Source organism: Cataglyphis hispanica, chromosome 4, assembly GCF_021464435.1.
Source record: "Cataglyphis hispanica isolate Lineage 1 chromosome 4, ULB_Chis1_1.0, whole genome shotgun sequence".
NCBI classification, from domain to species: Eukaryota; Metazoa; Arthropoda; class Insecta; order Hymenoptera; family Formicidae; genus Cataglyphis; species Cataglyphis hispanica.
This window is the reverse complement of record NC_065957.1, coordinates 11,681,864-11,702,130: the sequence shown is the minus strand read 5'-3', so window position 1 is coordinate 11,702,130 and position 20,267 is coordinate 11,681,864. Positions and strand designations below refer to the sequence as shown.

At 38.3% G+C, this 20,267-nt stretch overlaps 1 long non-coding RNA gene across 2 annotated transcripts in view; it reads left to right on the top strand.

Moving 5' to 3' along the window:
• Positions 1 to 20,267, top strand: part of LOC126848693 (uncharacterized) — a 201,388-nt gene that overhangs the window by 78,152 nt on the left and 102,969 nt on the right. Inside the window, exons 4-5 of one of the 2 annotated variants that reach the window (XR_007687298.1) lie at positions 18,662 to 18,822; positions 18,947 to 19,075. The exons of the other annotated variant lie outside the window; for it this stretch is intronic. This is a non-coding gene — a long non-coding RNA (uncharacterized LOC126848693). Of the gene's footprint in view, positions 1 to 18,661; positions 18,823 to 18,946; positions 19,076 to 20,267 lie in introns of those variants that run through there. 2 annotated transcript variants of the gene reach the window in all.

Genomic DNA, 20,267 nt, shown 5'->3' with positions numbered 1-20,267 from the left:
CGACGGAAATAACGTACCCTCACCTAATTCCACGAGCGCAATTTTCCGAGATTAACGTCGAAGCGACGTTAAATATCGTAAGCGGCTCGAGATCTCGCTTAATGCCCCGATAACCACGCGATCGTCCATACTAAACACAATCATGCCAAGACTATTATTCACAAGCTTTTATCAATGCACACTTCTCACTTATAATATATATATATATACATCACTCATACAATTGTACAATCCTCATTATTCGTTAGCGCGAGGTCGGCGTTTATCTCGCGACAGTCGCATGAATGGCAGATAATTGCGCGCAAATTGGCTTTTACGATCTCGCTGATAATCAGCGGAGGACGATTGCGCGCGCGCACACACACATACTAATGAAAGGTTAGTGATTTTATTCCGGTCGATAAATCGCGAATCGTAATTGATAGCGGAAGGTTTGCGATGCGACGACGACAATGCTCGGGACGAGAGGACGGGTCGGTCGAACCAAAGGACCGCACGCAGGAAGTCGGCGCACGCTGGCGTGCGAGACGCGCGCGGAAACAACAAGGACGCGGTTTCAGGATTGACTGTTCTACGAGCGGAACAACAATGGCCCTCGCCGTCTGTAACAATGCCTCTGCCTCGTCGGAGCCACTTTGGTTAATTAATTACCCGTCTCTCTCTCTCTCTCTCTCTCTTTGTTGACGAGCGCGCGCAAGCCGATCCCCATATTTGGCGGCTCTCCGTTTGAATTAATTAATGACGCGATCCGCCGACGAGCGGGATAAAATCCCTAATTTCGAGAGGGCGGAGAGGAGGAGATCCGCGCGAGCGAACGAAACGAGATAAAAGGCACGTTGAATCAGACTGATTAAATTCATTATAGAATACGTTTGTAGAATTATTATTTTGATTTAAATATCGATATTTTTTTTTTTTTTGAACAAACAGAACACATAAATTCTTGATATACGACGAGTTAAATAATAAAGCGATGAATCCTGTGCGATAATTGCGAAGCATTGACGACCATGCTTCCGATGAAAATACGTAATGCGCTTGTTTGCGCTCTTCTCGGCGATGCATAACTATGTCGATAACGAATGATCGAATTGCGTTACGACCGCATCGCGATGCTACGAGCAAAACTTTGTGAGCTATTGGTAATAATATCCCTCGGTCGATCGATTATAGGAAAATCTATATAGTAATAACGGCGGGATAATTTATCGAAAAGTTTTTCACGGAGCTTGAATAATTTTTTCCACACACGTTACTCGCTCGCGGGCACTAAAATGCCCGCAAGGCAGCTCGAAAACGATGCGCTCATTCGACAAATACATACTCGCTCGAGACGGAGTGTGGACGGGGCGATGCACGAAATGTCATTGTATGCGACAATGCAGGTAAAGCATCGGGGACAAATGCGCGGCGTACTTTAGTATCGTTGAATATTTGACGAGCGTGTGCGAGTAGCGCAATGTTGGCTGCTGCGTTGGCTTCAGAGAAAAAGAGAGGGAAAGAGAGAGAGACGGCATAATGCCGGGCGCAATGTCAACCGAGACTTTATAAACAAGGCGCGTCCATTCCTTCAAATTGCATAACGAAAAGTGCATTCCTTGCGAACGAGCAAGAATATGGAAACTCAATAATTTCGGAACTGCCTCTTGCTTAACTTTCAACATGCTCTTGTCTTCGAGAAAAGAACTCGGGATATAGTTAAAATTAAATTGTGTGAGGGATAGTTTTGTTTATCGCGTGTCGAGTAGCGTAAACGTTTTCCCTTCGATTACATCAGTGAAGTTTGAAGCCGATGATGCGTCGAATTGATCTCGCTTAAAATGTCAGCCTCTCACGATATTATATGATGGATGTATGAAACGTGTCATAGTGACAACTATGTCGTTGTCACACGCAAAACTTTTACGCGTCCTGTAATTTTGTATGTTAGTTTTTTTTTTACATTCTGTACACTGCCCGAAGCATACACACGTTGTGTGTTAACACAAAAATTTCACGTAATAAACGTATTCCAATTTTATACTGCAGAATTTTGCTGGGAATTTATATAATCCGGTAACACATTTCACAGATACACATATAAATGGCTCTTTATTTTCAAATTATCGTGAATGGATTAAAATATAAATCGTGAAAACATGTATGGATTATACATATCTATTCTGTTAATATTTTTATTTCGTACATAATTATTCGTATTATATATACTCGTGCGATTAGCGTAAAAAAGAATTCGAAATTGATGATGAAAAATCTGAAGCCATTTATTTAATATTTCGGCAAATAAATTAAGTATAATTGAATAAAGGACGATAATTTTATTATTTTATGCGAAACGATAAATATCGCAGATAATGATCGCATTCCCAGATTTGGCTTGGTCTCCAATTGTGTGTCCGCGATTGGACAATAAACAATTTTGCACCATTCGTGTTGTACACATAATAAATAATAAAGTGTATACTAGTCGAAATATGCGCTTGAGGCAGAAACGCGTATCTAAAAAAAATGAAGCTTGCGCCATTAATGCTCTCAGAATCGAATATATTTTACGGCGGATTTATGGATTTATGGATTTTGCTGTCTCAAGTTCCGGTAAAAAAGATATGTCTAAAAAAAAAAAAAACACCGTGTAAGTCAACGTTTTCATGCATGTACTCGATTAATATTAATCGATCAGATAATATTGCTATTGATTGCTAATTTGTTCACCGAATATATCGTTATCAAAATAATATTTCTTTTGGATGTGATATTTAAATGCAATTTATTTTCTAAATTAAATTTGTAAAACCGTACAGAATTATTCAAATGCAAAAATAAAAAAATCGTATAAAATAAAATGTCCCAGAATATTTTTACAAAAAAAAAAGAATAGATATTTCACGGAGAGAGAGGACAGTTTACCCGAATATTTTCATCTCTCTCTGCATATAAATACTTCATAATATCAAATAGATAAACTTTTTATTGGACGTATGTCAGGTTACATTTGATACGGAAGAATGTCCATCAAAGTGGCAAGTCAACGTGTTATTGTCAACATAATATAGATACCTTTAGGATGACTGCGCGATTATTGCCGCATATTTTTATGCCCCTTTTATCACACACACGGATTGCCCGAGTTATGAGGATACGTCGGTCCATGGCGGAGAGAATTCGGTTCTCTGGCTGACATATAAGCGCAATCAACGTGAATGGCCCTGCAATAACAAAGATCGCATTCATGGGATTAGAGAAGCCTTCTTCTTCTGCGTACCAAGTGATATAAGAAAGTCGGAGGGATAGGATGCGCGATGCTATTTGCTTTTAATTATGTATTTTGTTGCCTACGTTATCTCGAAATACAAAGAACCACTATCTTTTAATCACACAGTAATTACGAGTCATTTAATAGCTACGAAACAGACTGCACAATAATTGATTCCATTAATCGCATTCGCGAAATATATCGATGATGACATCTCAGTAATTACGATTAGTAGATCGATATTGATTTTTAAGTTATTATTACAGTTTTTAATATTTATAGTTGATGAAATGAATATGAGATATGGTGTATTATAGATTGATAAATATCAAATGTGGTGTCTTTTAATAAATAAAGAGACATGTTTTTTTTTCATTTAAAAATAAGATTGATATAGATATTTAAGCATATGACCTTTTTATCTAAAATACAAATTTTCTTTTACTCTGTATAAGCGTATTGACATTTCTGATTAAGTGTATACTATTTTCTAGAAATAGAACATATGCAAAGAATTGACCGTCACATTTGATATTATTACTCGAAGATTAAAGCTCTCATTGAGATTAAAATTCTGATTTTAGTCAAAGTATATTTGACGATATATTCCAGAAGCAGTTTATATAAGCGAACGCGCTTTACAACAAATTTGCCTCAAGAATAATTTTATTTTTACATTGAGCCAGCGTGTTGTTTCGTTGGAATAAATCATATGAAAATTGCGTAGCGTATATTAGCAGACGCCACGCGTCTCCACTAATCGTTAACGATATCGTAATACGAATTCTAATTGCGACGTGAACCGCCCTCAAATAGGCTTCGATTACAATGTCCGAATCCGACATGATCGTCATCGATTAACGCATTATCGGGCGCTGATTTGAACCGAGCAGAGGATACCGAGGTTCACAGAATGCGCGCGTGCGTATCCGTATCTTGAATGGCAGGGAATAACAATGACTACATTCATCGTACGAAACGCGCGCAGTCAGCATCAGTCTGCTCCCCTGTCGCTCCGCCGCCCTGAATATTTCGTGGAGAGTGATTCTCTGACACACAACGCTCGGGCGTGCGCTCGCCAGAGCTGTTGAAAATCGTCAACCGTTCATTGAGCCCGCCCCGAGAACTTTAAACGCGCCGACTCATCCACGAGACCAGCTGTCTCCGTTCTCAACTTTTTCAAATCACAGTACGTAAGCGAGCATTCACATTTCTCAGATAACAGTGTTTGTTGAAATAATAATCTCGTTGCGTTCTCCTTCACTTAACATTTAGAAAAAAAAAAAAAAATTGCCTCCGTGATTATCTCTCGCGAAAATGCTGCTAAAGAAGGTATCGTATAAGTGAAATAAATAGATAACCGAAGCAAAATTAAATTTTTAAATATAATAGCTAAATTCTATCAAACTGTGGATATTAAGATAGAAAACGCGGCATCTTAATAAGATAAATGTCAATATTGAGAGCCTGCTCTTTTGTATATATTTATAAATTATAAATATTCATTTAAAGATTGAAATATATATATCGGGATAAGAAGTTGTAAAGGAATAGATTATTTTATAAGATAAAATGTATATATACGTTATCCGCGAGAAAGTTAATTATATTCGATGCTCATCTCTCAATTCATCTTCAGAAGCGATTTGTCGCGATCGAAACGCAACGATTAGAAGTAGGTGCGGAATCGACATTAAGACGACGTTGCGCATTTAAATTAAAATTTACGATCCTCGCGTGATAAATTATGGCACAGGCAGCTGGCGCGAAAATAACATCTTCCCCACTCACATTCTATTAACGATGCGTCGTGTTTCGTCCGCGTTAACGAGAATACATAAATTACAGTATATACAAATACATATATTAAGAATCATTTGTCAGGTGCCTACTTGGCCAATTATAATGCCACGCGTGCGGTACGATCGCCGTTAAAGTACGCGACAGTCGATTATATTCGCCACGTGCACGTCGATTCGACTGTTGATTTTGCCGCGCGACCAGATGCCTATCTTTCTTCCTTAGTAATCTCATCGATATTCGAAAATACCTCCCACCTTACCTCTACTACTCGATACAGTTTCTCTCGGTTACTTTGTTCGCCCCCAACCCCCGAGAGATCTGTTTTATATGAACCAAAGACGTACTCTGTTATCCGTTCGGAATGGCGTTCTTCAGTTCCTTTCCATCGTTTATCCGAACTGGTTTCATTGTTCGCGACGATAATGCTCACTGGAGCGTGCGGCGGCGGCGGCTATAAATACGAGCGGCGGTCTTACGTAGGACATGCAAGTGCAGAAATCACGAACGATCGATCGCGTTCTATCAAGCGTGCGATTCTAATTGCGGCTTGCGCAATAATTAGCGGCGGTGTCGATAGTTAATTAAACTCGCGCCGAACACTATCGCGCAATCGCGACGCAATGCGATAAATCCTTCAAAAGGCAACACGAATATAACTCATGTTCTCTGCCCCTCCCCTCCCCTCCCCTCCCCACCCCTTCTCCTCTTTCCTTTTCAACGTTTTGTACAATAATTCTCTTTCTCTTCGATGACTGGATTTATTTCGACGTGCTTCTTTAGTTATAATGATATGATTTACGGCTCTTAAAGTTTAAAAATTCCCAGCAACGATACTTTTTATTTATTCTACACTAGCTTCAAAAAGCTTAAAAAAGGCATTTTATTTGATATATATATATATTTATATAGGTTGCTACCTATGCATTTCTCTTTTATATGAACACATATTACGTACATATCGTACGTACTTGTGGGATGAGTAGCGTGCAGCGTGGATAGACCTGCGCCGTACATAGTTAGTAAGGAAAAAGTTTTTATAATCGGCTGAATATAGCAATACTCCTACACACATGCATATATCAACACGATATGAAAGTTTTGTATTAAGTTTGCTCTGCTTTAAAATGCTGGGGTAAAATATTTTACACTACATAATTCCCCTACGTAGTCTTCGATTTTTCATTATATGTAATAAGAACTGCATACTTATTGCTGAAAATTAAGAATAAATCATTTTCATTATATTATTTTTTTATCACCTGCTCATACATAATAATTTTTAATTTTCTTAATTTTTATATATAATAATTTTTTTTAACATTTATATATTATTATTCTATATATATATATATATATATATATATATATATATATATATATATATAGATTTAATATTATCGGTATTATGAATAAATGTGTCTGTGAGAAATGTTAAATACGAAAATTTTCGAAATAGAAGATTTGCAAGATCATTGCAGACTTATTTGCAGACTTATTCATCAATTTAAAATTGATTTTAAAAAGGTTTTTGATATCTCTCGAGAAGAGTATGGATTTTTACGTGAATTAATAAAGAATTGAATATGAAGAAATAGCTTTTTCTTTTTTTTTTTATTAATTTAAACTTAAAAGTTGCACTCTCTTTATCTTTATCTCTCTCTCTCTCTCTCTCTCTCTCTCTCTCTTTCTTTCTCTCTCAGATACATTTACGAAACTTTATTCTTCGTATAATTTCAAATGTAGAGATGTGATTCTGGCAAGTATTTAATTTAAAACTCTCTTACGCGTATCTAATCTTAAAATTAGTAAGTTGCCTTTCTTTATCGGCCAAATAGTCCGTCGTTAATATTTTAATCCAAGATAGCTTTTTTTTTTTTTTTACCTCGCGTATAGTTATATACAGTTTGTCTACAGCAATTTCAGACCACGTTAAATTATTGATTTTGTGTTACTTGTCGTGCACTTGAATTCTCTCGCTCTCTCGCAGCTTATCTTGTTAAAAACAATACGTAATTGTCTTGTGTCACTCTGTAATCGTGACGACGCCTCCCTATCGTCAGGGCCTTGGGGCTCTTAATCGACCGACAAAAAAATAGCGGGCAGATACGGAGCGGGAGGAGCCGACGAGGGCACATTAATACGAACCATCCACTGCGTACGCGTCGTTCATCGTTATAGCGACGTTATACTTTTTGCCGCGCCGTTAACCTTGACGGTCAAGAAGCTTTGCAGACTTTCAATTTCGATAGTAGGTGACTGCGTACGTGTCTTATACGGTTTTGTCACGGAACCGGATAATAGCGTATGGCGTGAAGAGAATGGACGAAGCGAGTCGCCGTCACATGTAAAACAGAGGTTCTCAATGGAAATATCGAGATAGCTTTTAATCATAGATAGAAATTCTTTGTCCATATCGTTAATTTCTTACCGTGTCCCTTAATCAATAAAGCCGACAAGAGTTTAAAACATTATAAATCTATTTCATTGAACGTATTTGTCTCTCTATAATTATTTTATATTTATTTTTCTCGGAAAAATATATTTTTCAATTTTTCTTGAAATTTTTATAACATATGCGATGATTCGATAATTACGTAACAGCATTTAAGATAACATATCGCTTTAACAGTTTACATCATAGGCTCGATAATAATATTACTTAAAAAGGATTTGACGAGACTCGCGACGTTTCACTCAGAACGTTTCGGTGCGAAATTTGACACACCCTTCCAATTTTAATGGCGTAGATTGACTTTATGGAAGCGGAATAACGGCCATTAGGATAATCGATGGCATAAAGTTCATTTCCGTGTATCGCGTCGCTGAAAATTCGCTTTGCCGGAATCAGGCCGATCGGAGAGATGCATGCGAACGCGAGGGGGTGTCCGTGACGTCTGGCGGTGGGTGGCGAGAACGGAGATGCGAGCAAAAAAGGAGATTATTTGCTGCATGCCGCCCGATGCAACAACGTGGCCGCTGCGATATTAAACCCGCCCGTGATTTACAAACGTGAAATTTGATTCGCCAGCGAGGAAAAAACGTCCGATAATCAATTTCTCTTAGCGACCAAAGATATGGCGTTTCGTTATAGATCGTCGACAGCACAATAACGGTGAGGGAGGCGAGGGAGAGAAATAGTATGTGTGTTTATCATCTGACAGAAAACCCTCATGTCACTTTATACTGTATTTATCGAGACGAGACGAGTGCTTGCGTTGTATTCCTGTAGTGCTTCATAGATGGCTAGCTTAATTTGACTCTAAATTGATTTGATTAATAAAAGTTTAGCAAAGCGCGGATAATAAAAAAACGCGTGTAATGTTGTTGCATGTACGGGGTGTTCAAATTATCTTTGTCTAGAAAACAAAAATTCTTTTGATCAAATCACTTTCTTCGCTCAATAAAATATTGTGTGAGAAGAAAAATATCTAATATAATTTATCAATTTGATTTCATTAGCAAGAGATTTGAATTCTCATTTTTCTCCTTGGGTCATGCTACTGTCACATACTACTGTGTTAAGATAATCAAATCTTAAGCAATGAGAGATGATATTTGCATATTTTGGAAGGAATTTAATTATGTATTCAATGCTCGCTACGCCTGTGGCCACAAATATTTCCATAATACCGCAGTCGTGATTCGCAAGTAAATTAAAATTAAATACATCGAATGTAATATTAATCGACAACTGCGGCGGCGCGAAAGTAGCGTGGCGCGAGTGGCCGTATCATAAATACGGTTTTGCTCTATTAATTACGCTTTTTAATTAAATTTCTACGTTGCACGCCAAGGAGAGACGCGGCATAAATTAGCAATGCGGCTCGCCAGACGCGGTTGCCCCGCAAGAGATGCGTCGACAGAAAGCCGTGTTTAAGGAAAATGACCCACGGTCGACCCGCTTCTCCGGAATGGAAAGCCAGCGAGGCGCGTTCGTTAAAATCCGACGCGCTGACGCAGTTCAAACGCGCGTACAGCATCGGATTTAATTCGCGGTTTGCCGAAATATTAGCGCAACAGGTATCGGTCGAACGGACACACGAACGCGCGGTTATCGTCTCGCGCAGGCAGATGCGGAGAGATCATTATACGCGTTGTTGCAGAGCCCGAGACGAGGTCGTTTTGTTTCGGAGCTGGTAGCTCTTAGCGTCATCGCTTGCAGCTCGCTGCAGCTCTCCTTCGTTATGGAGTCGCGGTTATCAGGCTCGTATACTTTATGGAAGCGTTAACACTTGTTTCAAATCGAGGTGCTGCAATTGAATGGCTGTTATTTCGCCATGGCCGCGCACCCTTGTAATTGGACGCGTGAACTTTTCACAGGATATATATTCCTCAGGCGAACGACAGCTGCGCATTGCGATTCGATTTCATTGTTTATTTATATTATCAGTGAACACATTTCGAGGCAACTGCAGATAACGTGAAAAATGTATATTAATTTTCCTTAGAAATTTATGTACCATGACCATTCGATTATTTAAATAGGATTGCGTATACATGTGATTGTGGAATTAATTACCGCTTCAATAAAATAAGAAACTAATAAGAACAAATTAAATAAAAATAAAAAATTATAATAAAATTTTATTAAGCTTTTTAAAAATAGGATTGCGTATACATGTGATTGTGGAATTAATTACTGCTTCAATAAAATAAGAAACTAATAAGAACAAATTAAATAAAAATAAAAAATTAAATAAGTAATTTAAGGTATTTTTAATTTTCAAGCGTACCATAATAAAATTAATTATAATAAAATTTTATTAAGCTTTTTAAAAATATTATGCGTTCTTTAAATTTTTACTTGTGCGATAGAGGGAATAACGTTTTTCATTTTCCAACATAATAATATAAAAATTAATTTATATTACATTTTTAAATTTTTTAATTACAATCTTTTCCTTTTGTCGTATATAATAATTACTACGTATAAAATGGATTTTGTTTGAAACATTTTCTTTCTCTAGTTCTCTTTGTATATAAGACAAATATATATATATATATATATTATCAGTTGGGAAAAATTCCAAACAAATACATTGTATACAATAACTGTACAAAACTTTCTTCTATCGAGAATAATTTATGATCCTCGAAACGTGTTTATTGGTTCAGTTACATTTTGTATTTACATTGAAAAGGCCTCGTCTCGAGAGAATCCATATACCTGTAACTTGAAACGTACACGAGTAAGAGTGAATTATTGCCGCGAGATAAAAGAAAGAGTTGTGACAAAGGGAAATTTACTTGAAAAAGGGTGCGGGTCGGAAACACCATCTCGCAACAGAAACGACTTTTCACAACGCGCCGCATAAAGATAGGTCGAAAGGGATCCCTTAGAAATGACGTACGCCCGAGAAATGCAACGAGAATTAAGATTTACAGCTGGTCGTATAACCATTGTAGAGCCCGGTTAACCATCGTCTCGTAGCGTTCAAATGTGTACTACGTAACTACGGGTCAGGATGAGCTTCAAGGTGGGCGCTTCTTTCCGACTTGGACTAAACATAATATACGTTATTGATCTTTATAGTACATCGCGTGGTTATAAATATTTATCGACAAGAGAAAGAGAAAAAGAGAGAGAGAGAGATATATATATATATATATATATACGAAGGGGTTACGTAGCACCAGCATTTTATTTACTCTGCATGCGGTCACAAGCGTGCCTCGATTTACGGCTGCGCGCTATAAATAAGTTCCGGTCACTCGCTTGTCCGTTTGGATTCCTCACGCGAATTTCGATGTAACGAAGTCTATGGAACGACGTGATTTGCCTTCCTTGCGAGTTACTCCGGCGAGATACTCGATTAAACTCCCCTTCCGTCACACGGAGTATTCCGCAATCGTGCTCGTAATGGCGGTCGTAAAAATTCCGTAAAAAGTTGGCGCCGATTTTGGATCGCGGGGATCACGATCGTTGGGGCGAAATTCGTAGAACGGTCCGCGAGGATATCGTTATGACGGAACGAGTTACGACTCGCCTCCTTAAAAATCGGATGTCCTCGTGGAGACATCGATGCCGCGAGAGAAAAAGAAATAATTTCCCGAGATTGGTTGGCGGGTTGGTAGAATAGGGTAGGTAGAGAGAGAGAGAGAGAGAGAGAGAGAGAGAGAGAGAGAAAGAGCGGAGGTTTCATAACGTTCGGTAGGCTCTTAAAACAGCGTTTATTGATTTATTTTACGAGGATCGTAAACTCGATCGCAGTCCTTTCACTCGACGGTCGTTGGTTCGGCCTCGCGATGAACCCGCTCGCGTTCCGTTCGTCACCAGCTTTGCATCCGCTCTCTCGTCGGCGAAGAAATAAAGAAGAAGAAGAAGAAAAAAAAATAACAGTAGCGGAGGAGAAAAAGAAAGGGGAGACATGGGAGGTGAGAAAGAAACAAAGTGAAGAAAAAGGGGTGGGTTCTCTCTCACGAGGAAAGTGCACCCGCACTCTCTATCTCTCTCACGACAAGCCCAGGAGATATATTGTCGCGCGCGTATATTTACGAGGCGCGGGAGTTATAAATCACGGGTTCGTCTGCTTACGCGAGTGAGTCCGGCCTGGGACGGACACGCGTGTGCACACATACACGCGCGGGTGTGATGCGCTAGGTGGTGACCCGCGCATTCGTATCGTTAGCATTCGGCCGACTCTCTCTCTCTCTCTCTCTCTCTCTCTCTCTCGGTCGGTTCGGCGTAATGGTTTTTCGATAATTGTGTAACTGTTTCACATCGCTGCCCGGTGAAACACGGCGCCGTAAACGCTTTTAGAGCCTTTAACGACTAGGATCCGCGCCTGCGGCCGGCCGGTCGCGCACGCGCGCGACAGAGGATTCCTTCTTTATTCTCTCTTGATGTATGTGTATGTGTATACGTGTGTTGCCCCGATGGACCGTCTTTCTGTAACGCGCAAAGATTTTCCCGTTTCTCCGTGCATTGTGAACTGAGACGCGTGCGCGGAATAAGAAGCTGCCGCGTGACGTCTTCTTCACATCAGCTGCCACGTGCGAGAGGAAGATGTTTGTCTCTCTCTCTTCGCGACGCTTCTCGAGATTAGCCCGCCTTCGGCGAGCGAGAGATACGCGATTTGTAATTATGGCCCAAAGTTTGCTATCGGTAACGATCGAATATGCGCTCTGCTAATGCAAGTTTCCGCAGTTTCGCGTTTATGCAATTTACGTAATCAATTTATTCGCGTAGAAGCGCATCGCGTGGGTCTCATATTCGTAACCATTTCAGCATCCGTTCAATATCTAACGCAAACAAATGCGCGTGTAAATGCGTTAACTGAGAGAAAAATCATTATCTTGAAAATATGTGCTAAATATATTTCTCTTAAAATCAATTTAACAAATAATTTGCATTATTTTTACGCATTTTTATGCAGATGTACATATAAAACGCGCTCAATGAAATTATATACGATATTGGCTTTATTTTACAGAGCTATTATACGACTGTAATAAATTCTTTTATGTTGCAATTTAATTGGATTTGTTTTACTATTATTATTTAATAATAATATTATTATTATTATTAAATATTATTATTATATTATTATTAAATATATTATTATTATTAAATAATATATAAACCCCTTTGCCGAAAGGGCTCGACGTGATCATGCGAAATGGGAGAATAGTTAAAGGATGCCGTAAACAAATTAATTTAATTGCCCACCGACGACGGCTTTTCGGTATCGGGCTTTGCTGAAAAGCAAAGCGGCGGAATATATTCACGTGAAAGAATCATTTTGGCAAGTGGAAAGCCGGAGTCTCTTTGAAGATGACCGTGCACCGTGGAGATCAAAAGGCACGACGGTCAGAAGTACATGTTTTATCTCTACGTTGTACCATCTTAACTTCTCTTCACGTTCTTGAGAAGCGCGCGCGGCACTTTACGACTCCCATGGACGTTCCCGGCGGTTCAAGGACTTTCCCGACCAGCCAGAAGTGTCCTACATGCTGACTCTGCTTTTTCGAAAAGCCCCTTCGTCGGGAGATTCCGCGATTTCTCTCACCCTTTTTTCGCCTTTTGAAGTCGTTTCGGTTAGTCAGATGTCGCGTCGGATAAAGCAAGATGGAAGTTATTGAATCGGCAGATTGCATCAAGTTTCTTTCGCGTTTAACCCTTTCAGCCTTTCCATTTGTAAAAATACGTCACAGAGCATCTTGTGGGAGTAAAAATTTAAGGATTAGAATCGAATTTTTTTTTCTTTTAACAACAAAGAAATAATTTTAGCACAATTGTTACATTAATCTTAATTTTACGAATTATTTTATTATATATTTAACTTGACGTAATATGATTGTATTATATATTTTTCAGTTACATTGTATTATTTTGGTAAAGTTTTGAAAAGAGTTATTAATGAATGTCATCGCTGATGACTTGATAAAGAGTGCGTTATATATTTCTACAAAATCATAATAAAATGCAGAACGCGCGCGCCAAATGAATTTAATCACGATTTCATTATTTTATAAAATGTTGAAACTGGGTGAGTAGAGCTAATAAAATCTTTCAGTTTTTCAACAGTACAATCATGAACGTACTACCCGGTATAATAAAAGTGGAAGTTAATTAATTTCGAGCGCAGCTCGACCTTCTTAGTCATGCTTCAAACTTCTTAGCATTCCGTCTTTGTTAATAAAGAAGGAATGATTTATTAACAATGTTGTGTACCTTGAGTCTTTCGAAAGGGCACTAAAGCGTACCTTACTATGCTTTCATTGGCAACTAAACATGCCGACGTGCTAGCGGCGGATAAATTAGATATTTTAAGCCCCGCACTATCTAGCTTTTTTCCTCAACTGCGTACACAAATTATATCCAGAGGTGTTTGTTTTTAAAAATATGCTGCATCTTAATAAAAAGACGCGGGTAAGCCGAAGGGGATCCGGCAAACTCGATCGAACATCTCGGTAACGATTCGTCTACACGTTTAGCGATATTGCTGCCTCAACTTTTAGTTTCCGATGTGATGCCGCGCGCGAATTCCGCACACGGATTTCCATTCCGCCGCTCGAGGTGCGTGATGGGAATAAGGAAGACATGGCCGCAAATGGCGCCGTTGCCTCGATGGATCGAGAATCAAACGGTCAATTTGTTGCTTTTACACGTCACGTTTTCACGGCCGATGTCGTAACTTTCTCTCGCAAGGAAGATGCTACTCGCGTTTCGTCGCGTTGCGTTATGACGGAAAATCCCGCGAGGAAGGGGAAAGCGTCGCACTCAAATATTCGCGCGTGAATAAAGTCGTCGACGGATATTTATGTGTTTTTCCATTGCCAAGAAACGACCGTGCCGATGCGAGAGATTTTGTTTTCAACCTCTTCGACAATATCGGATATATGTTCGTAAAACCAACTACGCGATACTTTTTTATTGAAAGTAGTCTCGCGGGCTGATCCCACGACTTACGGTTATTTGCGCTTCTTCGTGGCGCACAATTTTCTGAAAGTACAAATTCGACACAGACTGCCTTGGAAATGTAAATATAATTTATAAAATGCGCTTTAGACAATAAACAATAAATCAGATTTCATATCGAATTTTTTGTTATATTTATTATATTTATATAGAAAATATATATATATATATATATATATATATATATATATATATATATATTTATATACACGTATATATTTTTATACAAGAGAAAAAAAGCAACGTGTTTATTTGACTTTAAAAAGTAATTACTAAATAAATATAAGATTATAAATTGTATCGTCGCAAAAATCGATGATGCAGATCTTTATTTCGTCGTTGTCACGAATATTTCGCGTGACAGGGCATTTCGAGGCGAAATAAGAAGTGTCGATTATAATCGCAAGTGGCGTCTGTCTCTCCGGGGATCGATAAAAGGATGAGTCTGCGGATTATATCAAGTTTATTGGACCTCGTTGCTGAGAACGAAAAAAAAAAAAAACCCAAAGTCTCGCGACGAACCAATTTCTCGTCTTTATCTACATCAGTATTTATTAACGGCTCTCCATTGAGAGATAGAGATATTTCTGTTAAAAACATTTGGCGCCAATGAACGACGTCGTTGTCCGTAATAAAGCGATGCTCATCCCGGCGACAATCCGTGAAATGACATCTCGCATGCGCGACTTTCTATGTTGCGGAAATAGCGCGTCATATGCCTCATAAATAAGGAATTTCCACGGTAGGGAGATGCTACACCATTTAATCCACGCGTCGTATACATTCGCGGAAGACAATATTGCGCGAGCATCATCATGTACGCTTCTACTTACAAGCGCGGTCTTCTCATATTACGCCTCATTTAAAATCGTTAATGTCGGCTAATAAAACGCGATATCGCATCTCCTATACGCTTTCGTTCTATATATCGTTTTAATATCTTTTGCCCTTATCAGAGTCGCGTACTTAATGCACTTAGAGAAACCAGGGTTCGTATTCATTACTCGCTGTTAGCGCTGATAATAATATCCGCAAGCGTAGATCACGTAAAGAGCATTAGAAAGTCGAGGGCGGTATTAAAAGAGAGCAAGTTTTTTTTTCCCGAGTTCGCGTGTGGTTTAAGGAAATGCGTATTATCGGATGTGTATTACTCTCGAGCGAAACACGATGCATATGGCTACATGCAGATTTTTTGTTTCGTGATAAAAAAATATAAACAACATTTATTGCAATATCAGGAGTAATATCTCGCTGGTTGTGCTTATGAAAATAACTGTATGGCTAAACTTTGAGTTTTGGAATTCAATAGGAGAGTATAATAAGAAAAATCTGAATATGTCCTATGGAATTATTTAGAAATTCCTTTAAATGCTTTATAAATTTTATGAGTTTTTATCCAGTAAGATGATAAAGAGAAAAGAGAGAGAGAGAGTAAATATATAAAAAGAAATATTACTTTATAGCTCGTATATTATCAGAAGACTATAATATATATTTTTTTTAATTGTAGTATTTTCCCAAATAATCTTTCAACCTATTTTGAAACATTCTCAATCTCATGAATCACTATATATATATATATATATATATATATATATGTATCTGTTACGATAGATAACAATATCTTTCTAAATTGTGTTTGTGTTTGAACTCTGTAAAACTGTGTGTAGATATTATACTTTTTTTGACAGATATATTACAAATATTATTTTAATAATATTATTTTAAATAATATTTTAATAATAGAAATATGGAGATATTTATTGATTCAAATAATGCATCTTTTTGAAAAAAAAAAAAAATATATATATATATATATATATATATATATATTAATAAGAATATTAATGAAGAATATTATTGAACAAAATAAGAGACGTAAGATAATCTGACCAAAATGAGATAACAGGTAATACGATATCGGGAGGGAAAGCACGAAGATGGCTTTGCTTTCCGATATTTTCCATTATCGTCAATGAGGATATCGTCTCTCGTAGATGGCGATGTGCCCCTAACCCTTCGCAAAAGATCGGACGCTAGGGGTGAAAGTTCAAAGTTGTCAAAGTTTCCGAATTCAGTAGCCGTATGTCACGATATTACATACGGAATTATGTACCGAGGTAATATGCCGGGACAGAAAGAGAAAAAGAGCAATAGAGAGAGAGAGAGAGAGAGAGAGAGAGAGAGAGAGACTTATCGATCCGTATATATTGGACTTTTGGGATAAAACGACACACGGTCTCCGAGTAGTCTCTTCCGCGAGGAAAACTTTCGGCAAACTTGAACGCCTAATATCTGACGCACGGTCAACTTAAAACCGATAGTACCATATCTCGCGCACAGATAAAAAGCCGCTCTCGCGTAATGTCGCGCGAGCACGAGGAAGAAAATCGCGTTCCCCCGCCCACATCGTTACCACATTTTGTACTTAACTGTATTTAGAGTCGCGCGCGCGGCCCCGATTCTAAGCCCGAACTACCAACCCCCCTCCCAACCCCTCCCCCCCCTCCCACGAGTGGTATAGCTGTGAGTATAGGGGTAACTGTAGCTCGCCCGTTCGCTCGCTCTCGCGTGTCTCGACGGTGTTCCAGAAAAGGAAGAAGGAGGTTGAAAACGCGCGGAAAGAAGATAAAGCCCACGCTAATCGATTTGTTGCACTTAAGCCGCGGCAGTCGGCCGCATAAATAAGGCCTTCTCGCTTTCCCGCCGCCTACCCCCGCACCCTTCTTCCCTCCCACCGACGTCTCCGCGCCGCAATATTATCTGAAAGTTAACTCCGGCCCTTTTTTTCTTTCGAGGCGCGCCGCGCATACGTGGAGGAAAAAGATTGCCGGTCCGTAAACGGAAACTTCATATCCGACAATATCAATTTCGAAGTTGGCGAACTTCGTCGCCGCATCGTTTGCCGGTGCCTCGAGCTTAAAACTGATAGCTTCATATTCTCGTGGCGATAAGAAAGGGTTACGAAAGGGTCGCGGCGGCCGCCGCCTTTAAAACGCTCGATATTATTAACGCCCGTTTCCACGACTGCGGCGACTACGTAAATCCCGTTGGCGAGATCGCCGTAATTTCGCAAAATTGGCCAGGGTTTATAATGCGCGGCGACACGTAATCCTGCGTCTGTATATCTCGGAGTTTTCGCGTATCGCGATAAAATTATAGCGATTCGAAAAGGTGACGACTTGATAGCGGGGGATAGCCCTATAATGCGCTCCTGAATAATTACGGAATTCGCGGAGATCACGAGTACGCTCTTCGCGGACGCATTTTGCGGTTTTTATAGCTTTTATCTCGGTCCCTCTGTGATGTTCCCGCGCGGCAATCTGTATCTTCGCGATGTGTCTCGCATGCATAAAAGGTATACGGAACGGTTATAGGATACGATTATATGCATACGAGATGTTTCCGCGACGCATCAACATCGATATCCGAGATTTACTGCGGCAATCCTCGATCAAAAGCCATATAAACGTCTTGGTAAACGTCCGATTTTGGTTAATCGTGCGATTATGTAAGGTAATTTTAGAAACACGCGTATGTGCGTGTATCCAATTTTGTAAATCCAAATTTTATCAATTATTGTTCAATCATTACTTCGCTTTTTTCTCTCCAGTTCAGATATTTTTCGTATCGGGTGACAATTCAATTCTCATACATTTAACTTATCTCGCTGCAGAAATTACGTCCCAAAGTTTGCGTAAATCTTGCGCAAATCTCTCGTATAATAAATATTATATGATAAATCAGATTGAGCTGAAAGAGATTTAACAAATGGATGAAAGTAAAGTTTCATTTATTGATTTTATCGAGTTTATTCAGATCATGTAATTATTTCGATATTAATTTTGATGGAAAGACGATAGAAAATATTTCGCAATTTACATAATAATATTTTTAATTTATCGCTAAGCTTTAAATTTGTCAAAATTTTTACTACAGTAAAAAATATATTATAAATACAAAGACAATGTAATAGGTTTTTCAAAAAGTTTACAAAAGTAATTATCTATTAAATTAATTTTTTTTTTTTTTTGTGAGTTTATATCAGTTTGGCATAAAACCGTAAAACCGTTTATCCAATTTTTTGAAAATACAATTTTGTTATATAAATAATATATAAATTTATGCACACAACAGAGCTATAATAAATATGTAATCTCGTAAAATGCATAATCAAATTTAAGGATTAAGCTGACGTGCAGTCTAGCGTGATAAATAATAAAGAGGAGAGAATAATGGCGATAATGCAGCTCGTATGTACATTACTGGACACGGTGATGTTACTCTTAAACCAAGCAAATTACATTTTACAAGTTTGCGAGTTCGGACGCGTCTCGAATTTAAGGTGAGGCAGGCGATATTCACGGTTCGAGAGCCGAGACAATGGCGTCGGAAATTTAATCCGAAGTTTGTGACTAGCGCGTTAAACGAAATACGTCAATGTAATTTAATTTGCGAAATGTTTCTAGCCGGTGATAACAAATTCGTTTCTGGGGAGAACAGAGGACACTCGCAACTTTAATACAGCATCAACGCCAACCCCGCATTGATGAAAATGTCATATGGAGCGAATGCGCGTCAAGTGTGTCTATTTATTGTTTTACACAAATTTAATATTTGCAATTGAATTTGTAAATTTCGCAAATCCAATTGAGCTAATTTCGAGAAAATCGAAAAAGCTGTATAATTTTTTTTTTTTTTTTTTTTTTTTTTTTTAAAACATTCTACAGTGTTTTTATAATCACAAAATTTGCATAATTTTCTTCTCTATTACTAAGTGCAACTTAATTCGAGTATCTTGCATGAAATAGATTTTCAAGTATGATTTGTATTGCCGCAGAGTTCATTACTCATTTCCATAAGTTTGAAATGATAAATGTTGATATATTTTTAAGATATCCTATCTTTATTAATTAAATATGCAATATGTTGCTTAATATATAAAATATAATGTAAAAATTGGAAAAATAAATTTAAATTATTCTTTAAATAAAGAAGAATGTATAGACCCTTGTAAAAATATATAAATGTTAAAAAATGGTTTCTTTTCAAGATAACACAATAAATTTATACAATTTTGTATATTACTAAATCCAATTATGTTACAAAGCAATTGCATAAAAACGTCCGTAACTCATATAATCTCAGAATTTACGCAGTTATAGAAATTATGATTTTACGTTTTTCTATTCTTTATTTTTTATCGCATTACGCGTATATCTCTTATAATAATATCATCTAAAATCTCATCGCGTTTTACGTCGGAATAAATTGTTGAAACATAATCTCGTTAAGGTCGCGCGAGAGTCCTCGCTTCTATCCTTCTCGCTTTTGAAAGAAAAATGATCAAACTTCCGAAAGGAGAGATAATGATGTTAATCGAGCGCGGAAACGAGCAAAATTATAAAATCGCGTAGGAGCTCTTGAAATCCTTCGCAACGCGCAAGTCTTCTGTCATGATGAATATTTCAAGCCGCTCCCGCCTCTCTCCCGTTTCTCCTCAGCACGAGCAAAGAGCAAAGAGAAATAAAGCCGCGCAACATTCTTTCGTTTCCTCTTAGATGCGAGAGCGTCTAACGAAAAAGTAAGTTTTAGGGCGCACTGCTTACGTACATTTTTAACGAGAGCTGCGCCCAACTCCCCAATCTCCCGGATGCCTCCTCCCCCCGCCTCTCTTCGCTAGAACTTTGAAACCGCTCACGTCTCGAAACCGGTTAGCTCACACACGGCTAAGATCTCGAGGTTGGCCTCTTTTTCGCGGTTGCTGCACCTGAAGTATGCATCGCCATT